The sequence below is a fragment of the Gossypium arboreum genome, chromosome 13 (assembly GCF_025698485.1).
Source record: "Gossypium arboreum isolate Shixiya-1 chromosome 13, ASM2569848v2, whole genome shotgun sequence".
NCBI classification, from domain to species: domain Eukaryota; kingdom Viridiplantae; phylum Streptophyta; class Magnoliopsida; order Malvales; family Malvaceae; genus Gossypium; species Gossypium arboreum.
This window is the reverse complement of record NC_069082.1, coordinates 79414279-79429934: the sequence shown is the minus strand read 5'-3', so window position 1 is coordinate 79429934 and position 15656 is coordinate 79414279. Positions and strand designations below refer to the sequence as shown.

Genomic DNA, 15656 nt, shown 5'->3' with positions numbered 1-15656 from the left:
AGCAACCCATCATAATGGAGCATAAACATGCATATAAAGGCAGGTCATAGCTTATTTTCAAATATGCCAATCTCCATGGCCTTGTACAAAAAGATGAATGCATCTTTACATGCCTTCATTTGGAAATTAAAATGACTTATATGACAAAATACTCAAAGCCCTATACATGCCATTAACAAAATAGAAGTGTCTTTATACCAAAGCTTGATTAGTTGATAGTGTGTTGACTCTCGAATCGTATTCCAATCTTTATGATTCCTCGAGCTCTAAAAAACAGGGAAAAGAGAGGGAGTAACCATTTTCATGCTTAGTAAGCTCAAATAACCGGAAAGTAAACTTACCGAATAATTAGCATACATCCATACTTAATTCATGAAATCATCCATTATGAAATGATTTCCTATCACATGCACTCAATCAATGAGTGAGTCACATAATCATGTATCATATAATCTAACTAGATGAGCTCATCGTTCAACATTTCATTCATATATGTATATCCCATGTTGATCTCATTGAGTTTCTAGGAAATCTCAATGGAATACCCATTATCCGTCAATTCATAGGAATGATCATTCCATATATTCACTCCCACGAACCTCACACCATATAGCAGGATTACCAGTCCAGGCTAAATCCCACATATCATGAACTTGTAAGGTGATGTCGAGATTACCAGTCCAGGCTAAATCTCTTATAGCGACAACACCCTTAATGAGCTTGGATCTGAATTACCAGTCCAGGCTAAATTCAGACCCTAATCAGATTACCCGTCCAGGCTAAATCTGTAATGCATATATATTCTTTGGGAGGCTTGATCATTCAAGGAACACTCGTCCGGGCTAGATCCTTTTCATAATTGAGATCAACGGATTACCCGTCCGGGCTAAATCCTTACTGTAACACATGCAGGATCCCGTTACACATATCAATCAGGGTTTATCCATCGAATCCCCTTTATCAACCTCAACCGAGATGATTATCAACAAGTCATTACTAAAGATGCATTTCATGCATCTTCATACTATCAATAAATGAAAATTTCATGCATTGATAAATCATACAATTATGCATATTAGGGGTTTACTTAAAGTTATCCGAACTTACTTGGTATTCTTTTCGGGATTGTGTTTCGGTTATTCCGAAACCTTGCGTTTACCACGATCGACCTTCGAAACTTGTTCTTCGGGGTCTATAACAGCAAAATTAACTCATTAATACCCCACATAATACATTTCAAGTTTAATATCCACCCCCGGTCTAATTGACCGCTTTGCCTCTAACCTTTGACATTTTTACGATTTAGTCCCTAAGCTCGTATAATGAAACACATGCAATTTCTATCTTACCCAAGCCTAACCGAACATTTTTCTCTCTTATGGAAACCCACATTTTTCATTATCTTCCCCATTTCTACCACACATTTACATCTTTTGCAAAATAGTCCCTATAAAGGTTTCTCATGAAAACCAACTTGGAAAAGATGTTTAACACACATTAATCTTTTATATTCCTCCATAATCCATCAAAATACCAATAACTCATGCATGGGTAAATTTTTTAACATAAACTCTAGCATGAAATATGGGTAGAAATAGGAAGAGCAAGCTATCGGGATTTCACAAATACAAAGAACATGAAAAACGGGGCTTGGGAGCACTTACTATTTAGCTTGGAAAGCTTGAAAACCCTAGCTATGGTGACCCTTGAAATTCGGCTGGATGAAGGAGAAAATGATCTGATTTTGGTTCATTTTTGCCATTTTATTTCATTAAAAAGCCTAATGACCAAAATGCCCTTATGCCCTTTCTTAAAATTTCATCCATGCAAACCCATTTTTGTCCAAAAATTTAGAATTTGGGAAAATTACTATCCAAGACCTACTAATTCATAATCTAAAGCAATTTCATACAAATTGCTTCTAGAATCCAAGTTTTGCAATTTATTCAATTTAGTCCCTAATTTCCAATTGGACACCTTATGCTTAGAATTTCTTCATGAAACTTTAACACATGTATATACTCATATTCTAGGCCTCATAATAATCATAAAATAAATATTTTGATGTCGGATTTGTGGTCCCGAAACCACTATTTCTGGACGTTACATTTCTCCCCCTTAGGGACTTTCGTCCTCGAAAGTCTTACCAGGAAATAGATTCGGATATTGACTCCTCATAGTTTCTTCCGGCTCCCATGTAGCCTCTTCTACACCATGTCATTGCCATAAAACTTTTACAAAAGCCACATTTTTATTTCTCAACTATTTAACTTCGCGAGCCAATATCATAACTGGTTCCTCTCCATAGGTCATGTCCGGTCGAATTTCAATCTCAGTCGACGAAATTACATGAGAAGGGTCTGATCGATATCTTCTTAACATGGATACATGGAACACATCGTGAATCTTTTCTAGTTCGGGTGGTAACGCCAAACGATAGGCTAACGGTCTAACCCTTTCAGTGATCTCGTATGGTCTGATAAATCGTGGGCTCAGTTTACCTTTTCGACCAAATCTCAATACCTTTTTCCATGGAGATACTTTCAAAAATACTCTATCCCCAACTTGAAACTCAATTTCCTTTCTTTTCAGATCAGCATAAAACTTTTGCCTATCTGTTGCCGCTTTTAAACAATCCCGTATCACTTTAACTTTTTCTTTAGTTTCTTTAATTAGATCAACTCCATGAATCTGATTTTTCTTGAGTTCTATCCAGTACAATGGAGTTCGGCATTTCCTACCATACAAGGCCTCATAAGGTGCCATCTTCAAGCTTGTTTGGAAACTATTGTTGTAGGCAAATTCTACCAATGGCAGGTATTTTTCCCAAGTACCCTAAAATTCAAGGATGTAACAACGCAACATGTCCTCGAGAATTTGAATCATCCGCTCAGACTAACCATCGGTCTGAGGGTGAAAAGTTGTGCTAAAGCTCAACTTTGTACCCAAGGCTTCTTGTAACTTATTCCAGAATCTCGAAGTGAACCTCGGGTCTCTGTCAGAAATAATTGACAGTGGTACTCCATGCAATCTTACTATCTTAGAAATGTACAAATCGGCTAATCTATCAAGAAAATAATCCATCCTTACAGGAATAAAATGAGCTGACTTTGTCAATTTATCCACTATAACCCAAATGGTATCTTTCTTTTTCGGAGTCATAGGTAATCCTGTCACGAAGCCCATGGTAACTCTGTCCCACTTCCATTCGGGGACCATTACAGGTTGTAACAAACCTGAAGGCACTTGATGTTCAGCTTTAACTTGCTGACACACCAGGCATTTCGATACAAATTTAGATACATCTCTTTTCATAGCATTCCACAGTACAACTTTTTTAAATCGTTGTACATCTTGGTACTTCCCGGGTGAATAGACAAACGACTGTTATGTGCTTCTTGCAAAATCTTCCGAATAAGTTCATTGTCTTTGGGTACACAAACCCTATCTTTGAACATCAAACATCCATCAGGACTAATTCGGAAATCTGAATCAACACCAGACTCACATTGAGCTCTTTTTGCTTGCAAGTCATCATCATTAAGCTGAGCATCAAGAATTTCTTGCAGAAATGTCAGCCTAGCCTCAAGCTCAGCAAAAACTGAACCATCATCAGGCAAAGTCAAACGAGTATCCATAGCTCTCAAAGCATACAGGGATTTTCTACTCAATGCATTGGCGACCACATTCGCCTTTCCCGGGTGATAGTCGATAATTAGGTCATAATCCTTAATTAATTCTAACCATCTTTGTTATCTTAAATTTAGTTTTTTCTGAGTCATCAAGTATTTCAAACTCTTGTGGTCTATGAATATACGAAAAGTCTCGCCATACAAATAATGCCTCCAAATTTTCAAGGCAAAAATAATAGCGGTAAGCTCTAGGTCGTGGGTTGGATAATTCTTCTCATGAGGCTTCAATTTCCGTGAAGCATAGGCTATCACCTTGCCATCTTGCATAAGTACACAACCCAATCTATTTAAGGATGCATCACTATAGACCACAAATTCTTTTCCCGGTTCAGGTAGCACTAAAATAGGAGCTTCGGTCAGCAATGCCTTTAACTTCTCAAAACTTTACTGACACTTCTCTGTCCAATCAAACTTAACATATTTCTGAAGCAGCTTCGTCATTGTAGTCGCTATCAAGGAAAATCCTTTTACAAATCTTCGATAATAACGGGCTAAGCCCAAAACGCTTCTAACCTCGGTTACATTCTTAGGTGATTTCCATTCAACAATTGCATAAATCTTACTTGGATCAACTCAGATGCCTTCACCCGAAACTATATGACCCAAAAATTCAACCTCGTAGAGCCAAAACTCACTCTTGCTAAACTTAGCATATAGTTGCTTTTCTCGCAAGGTCTATAACACAATTTTCAAGTGCTTCTCATGCTCTGTCTCACCTTTAAAGTAGATCAAAATGTCATCAATAAACACAACGACAAACTTATCCAAATATGGCTGAAAGATCCTGTTCATTAGATCCATAAACACAGTCGGTGCATTCGTCAGTCCAAACGGCATGACAAGAAATTCATAATGGCCATACCTCGTTCTGAAATCTGTCTTGGATTCATCTGAGTCTTTAACTCGCAATTGATAATAGCCAAACATCAAGTCTATCTTGGAGAATACGGTGGCTCCTCTCAACTGGTCAAACAAATCATCGATCCTTAGCAAAGGATATTTATTCTTGATAGTCACCTTATTTAGTTGCCGTTAATTGATACATAACCTCATCGAGCCATCTTTCTTGTTTACGAACAACACAGGGGCACCCCAAGGTGAAAAAGATGGCCTTGCGAAGCCTTTATCCATCAATTCTTGCAACTGTGCTTTTAAATCCTTCAACTCAGTAGGTGCCATTCTATACGGAGCAATAGAAATGGGAGTCATCCCTGGCACCAACTCAATACCAAACTCTATCTCCCTTTCAGGAGGTAATCCAGGTAATTCCTCCTGAAATACATCTGGGTACTCACATACTATCGGCACAGACTTAATCTTCAATGCAATTTCCTTAGTGTTCATAAAAAATGCAAGGTAGGCTTCGTATCTTTTCCTCATATATCTCTGGACAACCATTGATGTGATTATAACCAGCGGTGAACCTAATTCTCTTGATTCGACTCGTAGAATCTTACCATCCGGACATTTCAATTTAATATACTTACTACCACAATTCACTGTTACATCATGAAGGGCTAACCAATCCATACCAAGTATTATATCAAATTCATCAAATGGTAACAACATAAGGTTAGCCGGAAAACAATGACCTTGAATCATCAAAGGACAATTTTTACAGACTTTATCAACCAGGACTGATTTGCCTAGTGTGTTCGACACTTTAATGATGAATTCTGTAGGCTCAATAGATATGTTCATACTAGACGTTAATCTTATGCAGATATATGAATGCATCGACCCTGGGTCAATTAAAGCAATAACACTGGTATCAAAAAGAGAGAAAGTACCCGTAATAACATCAGGAGCAGAGGCTTCCTCTCGAGCACATATCGCATATGTTCTTGCCGGGGCTCAAACCTCTGGTTTTGCAGCGCCTTTCGTCTTGACTCGACTGCCGCTAGCACTCCCTGGGTATCTCGAAGGTTTACCTCGTGGAATAGGAGTACTCGATTTTGGGGCTACATCCACTTCTTTTTCAACTTGCTCTGGGCAGCCTCTGAGGAAGTGATCAAGAGAACCACATTTGAAACATGCGCCGCTCTTCATTCGACAATCCCCAAAATGAAATTTGTTGCAGCTCTTACACTTTGATTTTTGATCATCTACACTCCCCACACTAGTCACCATCGGGGAGGAAGACTTTTGACCTTGTCGCTTAGAGTTTCTCGATCTACCTGAATATCCCACTGACGAAGTAGAGCGTTCATGCAGGCTCCTGGCTTTCTTTTCAGAGAACGAGAGTGTTTTACCGCCAGACCTCTTGCTTGCAACTCGAGCCTCTCTTTTAGCTTGTTTTCTTTCATTATTAAGTTCCTCGGCCTTCTTGGCTCAATCGGCCAATGTGGCAAACTCCCGTATTTCCAAGATCCCAATTAACAACTTGATGTCCTCATTCAGGCCTTCCTCGAAGCGTTTACACATCTCCGATTAAGTTTTGACCCATTCAGTTGCGTACTGACTTAGTCATACGAACTCTCTCTCATATTCCGCTACAGTCTTGTTACCTTGTTTGAGTTTCAGGAATCCTTTCACTTTGAGTCCAAAAACCGTTGGCTAATGTATTTCTTCCTAAACTCTGCTTGGAAGAAATCCCAAGTAATATTTTCCTTTGGCACTACCGAGGATACAGTCTTCTACCAATTGTATGCAGTGTCCTTCAAAAGGGACACAGCACACTTCAAACATTCCTCGGGTGTGCATGACAAATCATCTAGTATCCTCGAAATGTTCTCGAGCCAGAACTCGGCTCTTTCAGCGTCATCATCAACTTTCGCTCTAAATTCCTCAGCCCTATACTTCCTAAGCTTATCTACAGGGGCTTTAAAGATTCTCACCGGTGCCATTCCTCGTGGCACATCCTCGTCAAGTTGGTTAGGGGGCAGGTGAGGTCTTGGTATATTGGGGCGATTTCTTAGATAATCCCCAAACCATTCATCCATCATATCAAAGAAGGTAGCTCGGGCCTCTTCTCGGCCTTCTGACATCAGCCTTCTACTACTACTAGATACAACTCATTGTACGAAAGCTGGAGCATGGCTCTCAGCTCCCTCGGACTCATCTTGTTCTTGATTGGAAGACATTTACTATATTCAAAACAATTTAAACAATTAGGAGACGTCACACTATCAAAATTCAAATAATGGCCCTATTCGTCTTTCTAGAGATGGGCCTGCTATCTCACATTAATTTTTTGCAGATGATTTGGTTATCTTCAGTAAAGTTGATTCAAGGCATGGTGGAGTTTTAAAAAACCATTTTGGATGATTTTTGTGCATTATTTGGACATAAAATTAAGGCGGGGAAGACCAACATTTTCTTTTCTAAAAGTGTGGATGAAACTATGGTGAATATGATTATCACTATGTTTGGTTTTTAGTGTTTTCATAATCTTGGTCATTATCTTGGAGTTCCTCTTTTTCACCAAAGGGTTACTAGTAGCACTCTTCAGTTCGTGGTGGAGAAAGTGTGGGGTAAGCTTCAAAGCTGGGAAGCCAAAAAGCTCTCTTTTGCTGGGAGTGTTACTTTGGAGCAATCAATCCTCTTATCTATCCTAAGTTATTTCATGCAATCCATGATGATACCTAGGAAAGTTCGAGATGAGATTGAAAGTTTGGTTAAATAGTTTATTTGGGGATCTTCTGAAAGGAAATAAATGATGTCTCTGGTTGGCTGGGATTCCATTTGTCAACCTAAAATGTGTGGAGGATTAGGGCTAAGGAAACTCCGAGACTAGAATATTTCTTTTTTAATGAAGAAGGATTTCAAATTGGTGTCGGACAAGGAAGCTTTTTGGGTTTGCGTGATTAGATCAAAGTACCAAATGAAGGACGAGTTACCAGATTGCATTGATAAGAATAGATGCTTTTTTCTTTGGACATCTTTGTCCAAAATTTGGACATTATTTCGTGAAAACTTGCACTAGTCCATTGGAGATGGTCACAAAATTCAGTGCCAGAAGGATAATTGGATTCCCTACATCGGACCCCTATTACGATATGTTTCCCCTAATATCAATCTAAATCCTGATTGCCTTTTGCATGAGATGACTACAGAAGACAGGTCGTGGAACCTTGATCTTTTTTGGGTTTGGTTAGCAGAAGATGTGATTCAAGCTATTAAGGGTATTCCTCCTTGACGTGATGTGAGTCGTGATAAGTTTTATAATTTATCAATGTTCGTTCTTGAAAACTAACCATTATCACAACAAAGGCAAGCGCACCTTATCGAACAGTAGTATAGCTTATGGCAAGACTGGGATGTTGAACCCAAAGGAACTAAAAATAAAGGGGTTTGTTTCATATAAACTAATTACTAAACTAAGAATGCACAGAAAGTAAATTGGGGAAATAACTTTTGGGAAAACTGAATGATTTGGACAATACCTAAGGGAAAAATCCACCTAGACTTCACTTGTTATTGACTCTAAATCAGACGATTTATTCATTTGACTTGATCCGTAAAAATCCCTAAGTTATATTATTATCTCTCTCAAGACTAACAACATCTAACCCTAGGTTGACTAATTGAAATTTCTTTCTAATTAAAACCACTAGTGCTGCATTAACTCGATCTATGGATTCCCTTATTAGGTTTCACCCTAATCCAGCAAAATTATGTCACCCTATCTCTAGCCATGCAATCAACTCCGCTTAATTATGTTAGATCTACTCATAGACAGGGACTTTTGCTCCTCTGAATAAGCACATCAATACTTGAATCAATATCCTAGAATATTAAAGAAAGAATTAAGAACTCATAATTAAGAAAAAGTCAAATATTTATCATATAATTCAGATAATAATAACAAGATCCGTCTTAGGTTTCATTCCCCTTCGGTATTTAGGGGGTTTAGTTCATATTTATGAAAGAAAACATATCAAAAGAATAATGATAACAAAACATAAAGAAAACCCAAGAACTCTTGAAGGGAGATCTTCAGTCTTGAAGGTGAATCCGGCTTCTAAGATGGATCAATCGGCTTTCTTCGAGTAATTACTTGCCTCCTACTCTGTGTGTGTCTTTCAAGTACCTCCTGGGGTGTTTATATAGGCTTTAGAATGCTTCAAAACCCTTAAGAGTGGCCTTTTTCGAATAGGACTAGATTTGGTCTCGATAGGGACACGCCCGTGTGACACGCTTGTGTTCGATTGCTTCAAACCTTGTTCGAGTCTGTTGAATGGACACGGGCGTGTGAACTACCCGTGTGAGGAGGTCCAGGCCGTGTTGATTTCCCACGTTGACCTATTTTCTCCGTTTTTGGCCCGTTTCTCACTCTTTTTACTCTCCTATGCTCACCTAAGTATAAAACATGGAATTAAAGGATTAAGAGCATCGAATTCACCAAATCTAAGGATAATTCATCCAAAAATATGCTAAGCATGAGATAAAAATATGTATAAATTACGATTTATCAAATACCCTCACACTTAAGCGTTTGCTTGTCCTCCAGCAAAATCCTCAACTCACAATAAAAATAAATTCTTCTCAACTTATAATTCTCATCAATAGTACCTAAAAATAATCTATAAGTAATTATACATTGAAAATTCAACTCGAAGAACATCAAAGTTTCAAACATTCCAAGTTGAACATTTTATCACGAAAACATAGGTGTCTCCCCTCATCTAAGTAATCACCTTTGATTCAAAACATCATAGAGTTTCACATGCTCACTAAAGATTCACTCAAATCACTCAAGGTGTTTAAGGACAAGAAACTTAACACTCAACAATCAATATGAAAAGTTATTATCATAGGCTTGCGTGAAAATCAAATCTCTACCACTATATCTTGATATGATACATCAATCAAAAGGTCTTTAGAGGGTTGTAACGTCGCTTTGGTTAGGGGGTGTGGTTACAAGCTGAAAAAGAAGGTTAGAATCGAGATTGAATTGAAAAATTACCTAACTAGAAAAATACTACAACTTGATAAATTACATTTCTCATTAGAAAATCCTAGGACTGAGCTTTTCTTCATGGGATAAGGAATTTAAATACTTAAGCTCAAAAACAAAGAATTACTACTAATATGTATGTATGTTGTTGTTGTTTTTTTTTTTTAAGAACTAGTCAAATAACATAGAACTTTGCTAATTATTACAACGAAAAATAAAACATAGCTAAGCAATTAATTCAAATCAAATCTCGACAAAAATAGGGATCAAATTAGGGGATTTCAACAGTAATGGGTTATGAGTTAATATTGAGGGTAAATCAACGAATGGCTTGTTAGGCTCAAAGGGGTTCACTAAGGGTTAATTATGAGGATAGGCTTTTATGGAGTAACTGGGTTAAACCTAAGTGCTTTTATTATCTCGACATATCAAATCAATGGTGTGGTCTTGACATGCATAATCAAGCAAGTTCTAGAATAACGATTCGATATTGATGCACTCAAAGCAATAATAAAAGTGAGCATGAAAGAAATAATATATGCTCTAAAGGCTCAAGATCTCACAAAAATTATGGCTTTTTGATGTTTAACCTGTGAATTTCAACTTAAGATAATACCTAAACTTGGGGAAACAACTTAAAAATTTTAATTCTCAAGAATCAACTTTTCATGTTTGATTCCTTAATTCCTTTAAAGTTTAAATAGTCAATGCATAAATTCCTATGTTTTAATTCAAGACATATCAATAAAAATTCAAGATTCATTCTAATAGTGATATGAGTGATTCACGTGAGAATAAGACAAAATTTAGGGATTTTTCTGATAATGATATAAATAACCCCCCCCACACTTAAGATGTACATTGTCCTCAATGTACAAAGATAGTATTACTGAATAATATAGATATAAGAGAGGGAGAGAAGTGAAACTTCCTGAATTTGTGGATGACTTCCTTGAATTGGAGTTATGGAGAATAATCGGCCAAGGCAATGATAAAAGTGGAGGAGGATACTCCGGTGGTGGTAGAGGTTCGTTAGTCCTTAAGTCCTGCACCAAAAGAATATTATATCTGGTAGTAGCTATGGTCGTGGTCAAGCAAGACATGGCAATCATGGAGAACCTTTTCCAGTGGAGTTGCAAGTCCTAAGTAATAGTGAGCTTTGGAGCTCTTTATAATTGCGATAAAATCACAAACTCTTTAGGAAATATAAAGAAGCATAATTACTCGTAAAGAAATAGCCAAAAACATAAATTATCTAATATTAATTTTAAAACCTAAAAATAGAATAGTATTAAATAGAAGTAAAATAAAAAGTACTTTAAATATATAAATAAAGATAAAAGTAAAAATAGAAATAATAAATAAAAAGTCTTTAAAAATCTTCATCGCTAGATGGTTCGCGAGGTGGAGGTGGCAATGAGATATGAAAGTGCTGACAAATCTGATGTAATGTCGCATCAATATTATCAAAGCGCTGAAAACATTGCTGCTCGAATCGTGTGAGGCACTCAGAGATGTCAGAGAGTGAAGCAGACGCATGAACTAGGCGATGAATGGGCGGTGGCTGAGATGGTGGGTCCTCGTGTTGTGGACGGACATCATCAGTAATGTCCTTTGGGTCCTCCTACTCAGATGACTAGATGAGGTAGTACCGAGGAGGATCAAATCCACGTCGTCGCTCGATCATCCTCATATGGAGCATAGTCGAGGTACCCTATGGGGACATCTGACCGATGAGAGTGAGAGAGGATGCTTGAGTCACCGTGTTGAGGAGACCGAAGTACCGCACCAGGCGAGTCACATAAGGGCCAATGGAAATGACTCCCTTCCTGTACCACTCCGTCTGATGGCGAATGGCAAGGGCGATGAAATAGGCGAGGTCGAACACGTGCCCATTCGCCATGCTCCACAAAAAAAAGGAGTCTTTAGTGTTGACGACGCCGGCACTCTCTCTCTGTCCTATCAGGGTGCGGGCTAGGATGGCGTGTAAGTATCGCAGAGATGGGGTGAGAGCCGATGCCTTGGAGCGACTAGGGTCAGAGGTGGCCGAAGCAGGAACGAGGGCGCTCCAGCAGTTGGAGGGAGACAAGTGGATGTGGCGATGGAGGGTGTCAAAATCATTTTCATCCATGAACTCCTCCGTACCCCAAAGGGATGCCGAACTCAGGTACGCTCAACTGGCGGACTAAACCACTGAGACGGAACTGGACTGTTTTGGGATCATCGAACTCTGTCATAACTGCTTGGAGGTGGAAGGTCGAACAGAGTTCGAGTGTGAGCTCGAGGTATGTCGGCTCGACGATCTCGAAGAAGAGCCCCACGGGTCAGTAGTCAGGAGGGCCCAAACTGCATTGGTGAGTTGAATCTGCTCCAGAGTGGCCCAATCAATGCAACAGCCCGCACCTAAGGGTCGGGCCCAGAGTATTTAAAAAAGTTCCTCTTGTGGTCCCGGTGGAAATTGGAGGAATGGGTGCCTGATCTCAGCGGTAGAACTCGAAGATGATGCTGCTCTTTTCCTCTTCTTCGAGGTGGGGACGGCAGTCTTCTTGCCTTTTTGGTTCGTCATGGCATCTACAATGAAAAGATGAAGTTATAAGAATAATCCCCAAGAATAGCATGTAAAAGTATGCAGACATGTTAAAACTAAACAAGAATTCTTCATAGGGGTTACTGACTAAAGGGAAAATCTACTGAAAATGACTAAGTCTTAATAGATATAGCAATTAATTATTAGCATTAAGAATACAAGAATAGTGCTAACGAAATACCTAGTGCATATGGTAATGATAATATGGAATATGGCATGAAATCTATGGAAACACAAGGATGAATGTATCATAATGCATCAACTAAAATGGCAAGTTTCTAAATAAAAACAAAGAGTACAAGCATGATTATCATAAAAAACATTCAAATAAACAAGAAATAACAATAAATAACAAGAGAATAGAGAAAAGAGAATGGACAAACGTAATAGTGCTTGGTGGAGGAGTGATGTGATCGGCCATTGGCGTGGGTAATGAGGTTGTGTGGTGTGCAAGGGTGAGAAGAGAGGATGAAGGAGATTAAAAGAGGTGAAAAATGGAAGGAGAAAGAGGAAGGAGTGGCCGGTCAGTGGTGGGAGAGGGGATTTCGGCGGCTAGGGTTAGGGTTTTTGGGGAAGGACATGATAAATAGTGAAGGGTTTGTATAGATTTTGGGGCACATAGTCATGGGGCACACTCGTGTGCCCTTATTCCAGCCAGTGTGTTTCATGATTTTCAAATTTGGGCATGTCTGAAATTCGGCCCATGCCCGTGTTCTTTGGCCGTGTTGGTGCACACGATCGTGTCCTATTTTGTTCGCTTCTCCTACGCCCGTGTATGGATGCACACGCCTGTGTTAATTTCACAGTGCCGAGCACGGGTTGTGGGCACGGGTGTCTCGCACGCCCGTGTTTATTTCTCAGTTTCAACCATGGCTTCTGAACACGGGCATGGCGCACACTCGTGTTGTTTTGATAGTTTCGTCCACGGCCATGTGGCACAATCGTGGCAACGTATCGAATCCCGTGTTGGGGAAAAATTTTGCTCTATTTTCACACGGCTGTATCGCACGGCCGTGTCTCCACCTGTGGTATGAGCACGGCCGAAGGCATGCCCGTGTGCCTGGCTATGTGGATTTGGACAATCTGTGTTCAAAGACTCAGTTAGTGAATTAGGTGTTAAAAACTAAAATTAAAAGAAGTTAACACTGTTAGTGCCCGGGTTGCCTCCCAAGAAGCACTTATTTATAGTCTAAGCTCGACTTACCTCTTTGTTGCGTGGTCATGGTGGTGTGAGGAGTTTACACTCCTCATTCCTGCTATCAAAGTCAAAATAAGGTTTTAGACGAGTACTATTTTCCTTAAAAGTGCTGAATATGGGATGAATTACCTCGATTGTACCGTATGGAAAAATGGTAAGTACCGTAAGAGGGATTGCTCCATTAGTTTCAGAAGTGGCAATATGAGGGTCTGCTGCATCTAGTAGTACTTTGTCTCCAACCTTAAGTTGTTTTGGTGAAATATTGAGCTCGTTATGGCATGGTTTTGGTCTATCATGTGCTCTCGATTTCTGTGTCTGTCATTCATCAAGTTCCTCAATTTGTAGCCTTCGTTCTTTATAGATGGGTTCTTTGTTGTTATTTGAACAAGGCTCATGTATGCTTTTCGAACGTATTTCCTGCAAGAAGGTTGCACCACATGATCAGCATTAGTAGAATTTTGGCTTGAAGAGTGATTGTTTCACCACCCACACGAAGTGTGAGTTCACCTGTACCAACATCAATTATAGTTCTAGCAGTTGCTAAAAAGGGCTTTCCTAAAATTAAAGACACGTCACTATCCTCTTCTATGTCTAGAAGAACAAAATCGATTGGGAACATAAATTTGTCAATTTTAACGACCCCTAGGAAATCTAATTATTTTATCTGCTAACTGAATGCTCATCCTAGTTTGTTTGGGTTTTCCAAGACATAGTTGTTTAAACATTTTGTAGGGCATGACATTAATACTGGCCCTTAAATCAGCCAAAGCATTACTAATGTCTAAGCTACCAATTAAACAAGGAATCGTAAAACTCCCTGGATCTTTCAATTTGTTGGCCAGCTTATTCTACAGAATGACTGAGCAAACTGCATTCATCTCCACATGCGATGCCTCATCCAACTTCCACTTATTTACTAAAAGCTCATTTAAAAATTTAACTGCATTTGGCATCTGCAAAAGAGCTTCGATAAATAGTAAGTTAATATGCAATTTATTTAATAGTTTAAGGAATTTACCGAATTGTTCATCTGTGCGGCCTTTCCTTGTTGCATTGGGATATGGCACCCGTGGTTTGTACTCTTTACTTACCGGTTGTTGCTCACTGTTGGACTACCTTACCTTTACCTTTACTTACCACCATTCCTTGCCTTGGTTCTAGTTCAGGTTCAACTAACCCTTCCTCACCTTGAGCGGTAATCGTGTTGAGTTGTTCCCTTGGGTTAGATTTAGTATTACTTGGCAAGCTACCTTGTGGTTGTTCAGAAATTAGTTTGGTGAGCTGTCCTATCTGAGTTTCGAGCCCTTGGATCGATGCTTGTTGATTCTTAAATGTTGTTTCGGTGTTCTAAAATCGAGTTTTTGACACCGAGATAATTTTTTTTGCATCTCCTCAAGGTTCAGCTTCTTTTCCTGTTGGTAAGGTAGTTGTTGAACCCAGAGGATGTTGTGGCCTTTGATTCCCTTGACCACCTCACGAGAATTTAGGATGGTTCCTCTAACCTACATTATATGTGTTACTATATGGGTTATTTTGAGATCTAAAATTATTATTACCCATATATTGAACTTGTTCCTCCTCGGTGCTAGGATTTAAAGGTTGATATTCTGTGTGTGCTCCTCCTCCATTTGAATCACACCTTATCACTAGATGTGCCTGAGTAGAACCATATAAACCGTCAATCTTTTCATTTAAAAGTTCTACCTAGTTAGATAGCATAGTAACCGCGTCGAGGTTGAAAACACCGGCTGCTTTTGTCGACTTTGTTCTCATGACTTGCCACTAATAGTTATTCAGTGACATCTCTTCAATAAATGCATAAGTCACTTCAGGTGTTTTGTTATTGATAGCCCCACCAGCAGCTGCGTTGATAAATTGCCTTGTTGAGGGTTCACGCCATTGTAAAACGTTTGAACCTGCAACCATAAAGGTAACCCATGGTGAGGGCACCTTCTTAATAGGTCCTTGTATCTCTCCCATGCATCATAGAGTGTCTCTAGATCCATATGCACAATAGAAGAGATATCATTCCTCAACTTAGCCATTTTAGCTGACAGAAAATATTTAAGTAAAAATTTTTCGGTCATTTGTTCCCAAGTAGTGATTGAACCTGGTGGTAACGAGTTCAACCACTGTTTAGCTTTGTTCCTCAACGAAAAGGGAAACAACCAAAAGTAAATAGGATCATCAGAAACGCCATTGATCTTTAAAGTGTCACAAAACTCTAAGAAATTTGCCAAATGAGCATTTGGGTCCTCGTCCTGCAAACCATCAAACTGA

General features: G+C 39.0%; 1 non-coding gene across 1 annotated transcript; it reads left to right on the top strand.

The window, feature by feature from the left end:
- The first annotated feature begins 15308 nt into the window (after window positions 1–15308).
- Window positions 15309–15415, top strand: LOC128287560 (small nucleolar RNA R71). The gene has a single exon (XR_008278260.1). It is a non-coding gene; the product is annotated as a small nucleolar RNA R71 (small nucleolar RNA).
- Window positions 15416–15656: the final 241 nt, after the last annotated feature.